A 10,640-nucleotide genomic window follows, 5' to 3' on the forward strand; every position below is an offset into this window, starting at 1 on the left:
CTTAGACTTTTGACTACTTTGCAATTTAGTCCTTAACACATAAAAATGCAAAATTGCATAATTAAGCCATAAACCATAGTAACTGAATTTCCTATATAGTACTAGCAGCCCATATTTTTCATTATTTCACATTTTTAACTACCACATTTTACAATTTTGCAATTTAATCCCTATTTGACATTTTTGTCAAAAATCACTTTATAAAACTTGTAAAACTATTATCAAGCTTCCATAATCTATCATTAAACATCAAAGAACTCAAATATTCAAAAACGACATCATTCAAATAAAAAGTTCAAAATCTAAGGTACGGGCTAGCTAAAATACAAAGCAACAATCTCAAACGTAAAAATCATCAAAAACCGAGCAAAATAGACTTACATGCTTAAAGATTGATGGCCGAACCCTTGAAATTCCTTTAATGGTGTTTTTTTTCTAAGTTTGGCTAGATGAAGAAGAAACAAAGTGATATTTGATTTTTCTTTACTTCAATTAATCATTTAATACTAAATTACCTTTATAACCTTATTATAAACCATTAAATATCACTAATCCATGGACATAAATGTCCACTAACCTTAATTATGGTCAAATTTCAACATAAGGACTTCTACTTTAATGATTTATAGCTATTTAATACATTTAAACAATAGAACTCAAATTTTATGCGCTACGCGATTTAATCCTTTTTATCGAATTAAGTATTTAAACGGTAAAATTTCTTTACGAAACTTTCACATAACTAATCTATCATGCTGTAGACCTTATTAAAATAATAAAATAAATATTTTCACTTCAGATTTGTGGTCTCGAAATCACTATTCTGATTTGACCTAAAAATCGACTGTTACAGAACCATTCGGAATCGTTAAGGATACTCGGCAATCACATATAGCTCGTACAATGCCATATCCCATATATGGTCTTACATGTTATCACATATCGATGCCACTGTCCCAGAAAGGGTCTTATACGTAATCGATTAACGATGCCAATGTCCCAGACATGGTCTTACATGTAATCACAATACAATGCCAATGTCTTAGACATGGTCTTACATGTAATCACATCTCGGTAACCTAATGTCATGACATTCGTATCCTATACTATTCTTAAGGTTCGTACGGGACTTTTGGATGGCGTAACTCTATCAATTCTTGCTCGTAATTGTTCTTTCAACATTCATAATAGTTCAATGACAAGTATACACATATAATTCAATTTAAAGACATTTATTTGTATATGAACTTACCTCGTATTCGGGATAAACAGACTGGATCAACTATTCGTCAACTTTCGATTTTTCCCGATCTAAATCCGTTTTCTTTCGTTATTGATCTATATAGATTCAAAATTAATCCATTTAATCACCAAATTATTCAATTTCATCCACAAACACATATTTGGGTATTTTTGCACTTTGACCCTTAAAGTTACACATTTATTCAATTTAGTCTTTGTTTAACAAATACACAAAATTAATGAAATTTCTTTAAACCCAAGCCTAGCAAAAATTCATATAGGTCCCTAGCACCCCATATTTTTCATTTATTTCACATTTCAACCCTTCAATTTACAAATTTCACAATTTAATCCCTAATTGACATTTTTACTCAAAATCACTTTACAAAACATGTATATTAAACACCAAGCTTTCATATTTCATCATTAAACATCCAAAAACACATGAATTCATCAATGGAAACTTTCAAAATCATCAACACTTTCAAAAATTAAGGCATGGGCTAGCTAGAACATGAAGCAACAATTACAAAAACATAGAAATCATCAAAAACTGAGTAAAAATGGACTTACAATTGAGCAATGAAGTAGCCAAAATTTAAAAACCTAAAAATGGCTTGTTCTTCTCTTTATATTCAACCAAGAAGATGAGAAATAAGCTTAAAATTGAGTTTGTGTTAATTAACACATAATAATTATCCAATTACTATTATAACCTTAATTAAAAACCATCAAATTCCATGATATTAAGCCCATTTATGTCCACTCTCACTATCAATGGCATAATAACATCATAAGGACCATTGGTTTAATAAACCATAGCAAATAGACACATTTAACATATAGAATGCCACTTTTGCATTTTACGCGATTTAGTCCTTTTCTCAAATTAAGCTATTAAACGATGAAATTAACTCATGAAATTTTTACACACATATATTCACATGCTGCAAACACCAAAATTAATATTAAAATAATTTTATGGCCTCAGATTTGTGGTTCTAAAACCACTATTCTGATTTAGCTAAAACCAGATTGTTGCAAAACCTTTGAGAGCGAAGCCACGATAACGCTTTGCAAATATAAAAATATCAATAATACAAGGGTCCTAAAAATTATTAACATGACCAACCAAACCTTTCACAAAAGAACCATTATGGTCTATAATGATCACTGCAAAACTTTAACACTACTCGTCACAAAATAAAGCACCATCCACATTACATTTAAGAACGCCGATAGCTGGTCTTTTCCACCCTGGAGTCGTCTCTTCTAAATGATGAGTAATAGGTGTAGAGACAAAAATAGATTGAGCCACCATCCATTGCATAGTAAATTTCAACAAAATTAACCACATGTTGTGAAGAGTGAGCCTCACCTTTCCAAACAAGAAAATTAAGATAAAACCAAATACTTCATAAAATGGTAAGAATCGAGCGAACTCTACTAATATCATCTGACTTAAGTAACAAAAGAATAAATTGACGCAAGTCAAGTTGCGTTAACTGAATCCTAACATGCTGTTAGACTTCACAAGTAGAAGTACAAGAGATAAAAAATGGTTAAACATTTCCAAATCTCCACAATGAATACAAGATGTAGGCACATTTAAACCTTTATCTACTAGTCTTTCCCTAATAAGAATAAAATTATCAAGACATCTCCAATTAAAGTCTTTAGTCTTCAGGGGAAATTGACCTTTCCAAACTTTCAACCAAGGTCCATCGACTCCCAACAAACCAAAATTGGAATACAACTAAGCAACTAACTTGTTTCCTGATTTTACTGTGTAGCAACCATTATTGGACCAATGCCAAATTAATTGATCAGGAGGCTTTTTCAATCCTATTGGGATTCCATAAATTTGATTGACATTATAAGGTTTCAAAATGCCCACTGTAACACCCCTGATCCGTCTCCGTCACCGGATTAGGGTTACAAAGTATTAAAAGGCAAAAAATGGTATTTCACTTTATTTGAGAACAATTAAACAAATAAATTATAAACATATAAAAAATCAATTTATGGTACAAATACACTTACGTGCCTTAAATCAAGCTTATGGGGCCTTAAAAATAGTTTGGGAACAATCTGTGACTAATTTGAATCAAAACAGAAAAATATGCAAAAATTTGAAAATTTTAGAAACAGGGGTTACACGGCCGTGTGGAATAGCCCAGACTGTGTGGCTCCACACATGCCCGTGTGGCCAGACCATGCAACTAACTATGACCGTGTGAAAAATCCTGCACCTAAAATTAATAAGACACATGGCCGTGTGTGTCATACGACCATGTGGAATAGCCCAGGCCGTGTGCACCTTAAAAAACTTCTAAAAATAAGGCAAACTTTCATCCAAACACTTAGGTTTCAATCCAAATCAAAACCAAACATTTCCATACTTTAAAAACACATTTGAACAAACCTAAAACAAGCCAAAACAATCAACCTAATTGCCTAACCAATGTGTCCTCATTGACATCACAATTCAATTATCAGCCTCATTTTACATGCCACATCAACTAATTTGAATTCAAATTCATAAGTTCATATATAAAACTCAAGCCAACCTTATCATTTCTTCTTAATCATTCACATTCATTCATGCCATGATTCAAAAACTTAAATAAGGTTTATATCACATGACCAAAACAACTGTATATGAACATTTTCACACCAAGATTAAACGCACATACACAAGTAAGCTTATACCAAGCTTAAAACATAACATTTTTAATAAGTATCTAAACACATACAAAAACACCTATTACATGCCACATAATCCAAAATAAACATATCAAAATCTACCAAAATGTATCTGGATAGTGTGATCTTCAAGTTGATCCGATCACCTAACTCCACAAAATGTTATCTACAAGGAATAGAAAAAAACACGAGTAATCTTCACTAGAGCTTAGTAAGTTCAAAGGTTAAAATGATAAAGCTTACTGAATTAAATATAACAATTTTAATAACAAGATTAAAAAGTCAGAGTCTCCTGGCAACCACAATCCACAAAAGGTAGTACGAGATCATTCACTATCAAGCTACAATGTTATCAAGAGATTCATGAATAATCTTTCAAAAATTCAATAATAAGACATTCAACACAAGAAACATTACCCAATGAACGATATATGGATATTACACAGTTATCCATTCAAAACATGCTAAATGGTCAAACGAGCCAATCCCATCGATAGCATGCCTCGGCACTAAGTGCCTAGCCCGTTAGCTAACATCCCTTCGAAAACACGCCTAGGCACTAAGTGCCAAGCCTGAAGACTTTACATCCGCCCCAGTAACACGCCAGAATTACTGAAATATATCGCGATAGTCTACAACAAATGTTGGACTTCAGTATATTAAGTGTAAAATCACATGCCAGGAATCATCGTCTCATCTCAAATCAATCTCATATCGTGCGCACTATAACCTATTGGCATGCCAATCGTACTTTATCCTATATTTGTCGACTCAGGAGATATTACCTCTAAACCAAGATCCAACAGTTTATTATTTCCATTCATACTAATTTAACATCGAAATTTTTAGTTTAACAATCAACAACTAAAATATCACTCAATTCATATTGTACATTATATCAAAAATAAACCGAACGAACTTGCCAAGGCTAAACAGTAGTAACGATAAAGATCCAGGGACCATTCAATTGCTTTCCCTTTTCCTTGGTTATCTACTTGTTCTTGATCTATGATATAATTTATTTCAATTATTAGCTTCAATTCCATATACTATTCAATTTAATACATATAACTTCCTATTTACAATTTGCACATTAGACCCCAAACATTTACATTTTATTGAATTTTATCCTTAAAACCAAAATAAGCTTATTTCACATAATTAAACTTTAAACCCATTGAACCCAATTTTTAACCATTCTATAACAACCCTATAATTATGAATTTATCAAGAAAAACCATGTCTTTTTTAAAAAAAAAATTATTTTCCAATTTAATACCTGATCATGAAAATTACTAAAAATCACTTTACAAATTATATCAAAATTATCATGAAGCTTCATGCTCAAGAAAAAACATCAAGAATACTTTAAGAACATCAATGGTAATTTTTCTAAACTTTAACAACCTCACAAATCAATCCCTAAACTAGTTAAATATCAATACAACAATCACAAAAATATAAAAATTACAAGAAACATGTAAGGATTGAGCTTACATGCATTCGAAAATAAAAAAAACCAAGCTCCCAAGCCTCAAAGAAAATGGTGTTTCGACCAAACCAAACAAAAAAAATAAAGAAGATGACAACCCCCACTTTTATTTTGCTTTTGTTTTATTTTTATTATTTTAACCTTATTTTAATTCAAATTTCTTACCAAACTATCTAATATCATCCACTACCAATATTAATGGTATATTTGCCATTATGCTTCCCCCACATTTAACTTTAACCCTTTTTAACTAATAATTAAATATTAATTGACTTTTATAGTATTTATAATTTAACCATTTTTCTTTAATTAAGTATCTAAACGTTAAAATTACTGGATAAAAATTTAATACAACACTAATGAGCTCCTAAGTATTAAATAATTAATATTTACAGACCGACTTGTTGGAGTTGTGGCCCCGAAACTACTATTCCGACACCACTGAAAAATAGGTTGTTACACCCTATACCAATACAGTATCCCAACCATCTCCAACTTTAGTATTTGAATAACTAGCATCTACTGCATAATATTAGGGTTAACGGTGTAAACATTCTGTAGCTTTGATTATACAAAACTTATATAAAGTTAATTTTCATTGTAGCAAATTTAGGCAATTGAGAAATTTTTTAAAAGATATAGTTATGTTTCCATGTGCCTCTAAAAACGTTAGAGGCATGAGAGAAGTTGCCACGAAAAACGCCTCTAAAATGATCATTGCAAAAATTTATGATGCTTTGACCAAAAAATGTCGTTATCATAGGGTAGAAGTAACGCTTTACATGGCATTTTGTACCACCACAATATACGAAAAATAGTAGCGATCAGTGTTGGCAACACCGCTAAGACCAAAATATTATTTTAGTAACTTTTGTAGTGTATAGTGGCATTTTTTCCCCAATGCCGCTAAAAAATAATAAATAAATTAACATTGTAGTTGCTTGCAACCCCAAAATTGCCAGTTTTCTTCATTGAAAAAGTTAAGCAGAAAACATTAGTAAATTTTAGAACATTTAGAAAACAAATTGAGTACTAATTGCAAGTTAATAATCATACATTGAAATCACGCAGAGGTAATGTTGCGATAAGGAATCACATGACGTCGCAACGATGCGACAACATTTGAAATAGAGACAAAGCAGGGGCAACGCCATGACGAGGAGTTTGGGACGTTGTGATGATGCAACGAATTCCAAACTTAAAGCAGATACATGTTAGACTCTTAGTAGGGTTATTTTTCCCAATTAAACTTTGATTACACCAGAGATGTTATAGTCATATTAAAAATTTAATCTTAGTATATTTAAAGGGCCTTAGTAACCCTAGAAAAAGATAGAACAATAACACAATATTAGAGAAAAAATTAAGAGAGAGTTTTAGAGAGTTGTAAGGGAATTTTGTATTTTAGCTAGAGAGAGCTTTGTATTTAGGGTTAGGGTTTGTTTTGAATTTCTCCATTTTGTACTTTTCACTTGTTTGCTTATTAGTGAAGTCTTCTTTGCCCGTGGTTTTTTATCCTCTTGATTTGAAGAGTTTTTCCAAGTAAATTTGTGTGCCCAATTTTTCTCTATTCCTTCATTCTTTTTGTTTATACGGGTCAATCCCTGACAAATTGGTATCAAAGCTTGGTTAGGACTCCACAATCAACTTATTCAAAGATGATAACAATGAGATTCGATATTGAAAAGTTCGATGGGATCACAAATTTCAATTTATGGCAAGTTTGGATGACTGCAATATTGATTCAGAATGGTCTAAAGAAAGTTGTTACATGGCAAAAGCCCGCGAATTCGAATCAGTCGGAATGGGATAAGCTTAATGAGAAGGCTTTGTCTGCAATTTAGTTATACCTCATGAAAAATGTGTTGTAGGAGGTGCACATGGAGAAAATGACATCTGTCTTATTGAGAAAGTTAGAATAACTTTATATGACAAAGTTTCTAGCTAATTAATTAGTGCTGAAACAACGCTTGTACACATTTGTATGGTTAAATATGAGTCTATTAGGGCTCACATCAGTGAATTTGTTACTTTCTTGAATGGTATGAAGAATGTCAAGGCTAATATAGATGGTGAAGATCAAGCTATGCTATTATTGTGCTATTTACCCCTTTCATATAAGACTTTTAGGGAGACCCTGATTTATGGTAGAGATAAACTCTTGTTCGAGGACATGAAGGGAAATTTGTTGAGAAAATACAAACTCGAAAGTGAATTAGGTTCAAATAGCAAGTTAGATAGGCAAGCCTCAATTTTGGTTGCGAAAAATATGACTAAATCGAAGTTGAAGAATCAAGACAAGACATTTATCTTCTACAAGAAGTTAGGTCATATTAAGATAGAGTGTTATAAGCTGAAAAATGAGAACGTGAGGGTTGTTGAGAGCAACTAGAAAGGAAAGAAAAAGGTCGAGGTAGCCGATGCTAATGTTACTGAGGACAAGGGTGATGATTGTTTACTGGTATCTACGACTGAAAGGTTTAAGCTTATGTCTGAGTGGATCCTAGATTCAGGATGTTCTTACCATATGTGTCCCAACAAGGACTAGTTCTCCACATATAGTCCAATTGAAGGTAGGTTGTAATCATGAGGAATAATTCATTCTGTAAGATAATTAGTATTGGTACTGTTCAGATTAGGATGGACGATAGGATTATCAGGACAGTATTAGGTGTCATGCATATGCCTAATTTAAAGAAAAACCTCATGTTCCTAGGTATGTTAGACTCGAATGGTTGTAGTCATCGAGTCAAGTGGCATTAAGGTATCTCATGGAGCTCTCATTTTAATGAGAGGTCAGAAAATCGACAGACTATATATACTCTGCAAGGTTCAATAGTGACTGGTGTAGTAGAAATTTCCTCATCTATTACGGAGTTGGAGTCAACTCAGTTGTAAGACTTGGTCATTTGAGCGATAAAGGTATGACTGTTTTGAATAAGAGTCTTCTAGTTTCCAAGTTTAAGCACCGTTTGGACTTGGACTATTTGCAAAGATCGAGTTAGGCCCATGGTAGGGCCAAAAAAAGGAGGCATGTTAAAATCCGAGTCAAGGTGGAGATTTGTGGAGCGTGTCTCGCATTTCTCAGTCAAACCAGAGTCAAAGTAGAGGCGACATCGTGACAAGGAGTTTGGGACGTCGCAACAACGTGATGAATTCCAAACTTAAAGCAGTTACGTATTAGACTCTCAGTAGGTTTGTTTTTCCCAGTTAAACTCTAATTACACCAGAGATATTATAGTCATTTTAGAACTCTAATCTTAGCCTATTTAAAAGGTCTTAGTAACCCTAGAAAAAGAGAGGACAATAACATAACATTAGAGAGAAAATCAATAAAGAGTTTTAGAGAACTTTAAATTAGTTTTGTGTTTTAGCTAGAAAGAACTTTGTATTTGGGGTTAGGGTTTGTTTTGAATTTCTTTATCTTGTACTCTCTATTTGTTTGCTCATTTGTGAAGTTTCCTTTGTTCTAGTTTTTTATCCCATTAATTGGAGGAGTTTTTTCACGTAAATTTTTGTGCCTAGTTTTTCCACATTTGCTTATGACTTGTTTTTGTTTTTATATAATTCATAGGAAAAAAAGGATTATAATTATCGCACAATTGAATAACCAAAATTTATAAAAGTTTACAATTTTTTATGATTTTTATAAAAAATTCTAATTTTTAATAAATTTAAAATTTTTAATATTTTATTAAATTTTAATAATTTTTATAAAATTTAATATTTTTATTATTTATAATTTTTTTCTAATTTTTAATAAGAGTAGGGGCTTAATTTTTTTTTGAAAAATTTTGAGGGTCTTTTTGATATATTTTGAAAGTTCAAGTACCCAATTGAGTGGGAAAAAAAGTAGGGCTTAATTACTTTTTTTTGAAGAAATTTGAGAGCTTTTTTTATGCATTTTGAAAGTTCAAGTGCACAATTGAGTGAAAAAAAAAAGGAGGGGCTTAATTGCTTTTTTTGAATAAGTTTAAGGACTTTTTATACCCTTAAGCCAAACTATTTCAAGAAAAAAATTAGAAAATAATAAATGAGCGAAATTAAAATCGTAATAAAGTGGTTTTAGGACAGTTGGGCCAAACACCCCAAATGTGTGATTGCATTTCTAATTTGGAATTATATTAAATAAAGGACATGGTTATCATTTACTTCCGAAATAAGACACACACCTATGGCATGACGGTGAGATGTAGTTTTGTTTTTCAGACAAATAAAACTGAATTATAATAACAAACATTTTAGATAGTATTTGGTGTTTTCTCATGTTATTTTATAATCTTTAATATGCATGAAAAATATTTATTAAAATCTCAAGAAAATTACATTATCACATTTCGTTCAGTAATGAATTTTCTAAAAATATAACGATAATTTATAAATTTATCTTTATTAAATAAAACATAATATTTATATATTTAATTTTTATAATAAACTTCATGTTTAACAAATATTTAGATTAAATATTTAATAACAAATTTTAATAATATTTTTTAAAATTAATTTATAATGTTATATACTTTCTAACTATAATATTGGGCATGTAAGAAGATCGTATATCTAATTTATTAACTAATTTATTTATATCGTTATAGTAGGTTTTATAATTAAATAATATATTTGATTAAAACATATTTAGTATGCAAATTTATGTTAACAAACAAATGAATTTTATGGTTTTTCAGATTTGATTTAGTTCAAAGAATTGTTAAAGATAGTAGTTCATACGTTTTATATTATTTCATTTGTTAATTATTTAGAGAAATAACATGAGCAATTGTAAATGAAAAGTTTTATGAGCTTGAATAGTTGGATTTTGAATTAAATTTCATGCATGTTTATGATGATAGTTATGAAAAAAATTGCTCGTTTTCATTATGTCATATTTTTATGTTTGAGATGTGACGTTTATTGATATATTTAGTATAGGTTTGTTTCTATACATGACCTAGATAGTTATTCTTAGTGGTTAATTGATTATACAAAACTCTTGTTAAAAGGGTTTTAAAAGTATTTTTGAATCGAACTCAAGACTTCTCACATCTGAAGCGAGAATCATACCACTAGAACAAATGCCCTACTTTTGAAGATTTTGACATATTTCCTGAAGCGAATATTGCATATAATTATTTGAAAATTATATTTATTGACTTAGTGACATTATAGACTTCACATTAATTTAGACATTTCCAGTAGTAAA

Source organism: Gossypium hirsutum, chromosome A06, assembly GCF_007990345.1.
Source record: "Gossypium hirsutum isolate 1008001.06 chromosome A06, Gossypium_hirsutum_v2.1, whole genome shotgun sequence".
Taxonomy (NCBI): domain Eukaryota; kingdom Viridiplantae; phylum Streptophyta; class Magnoliopsida; order Malvales; family Malvaceae; genus Gossypium; species Gossypium hirsutum.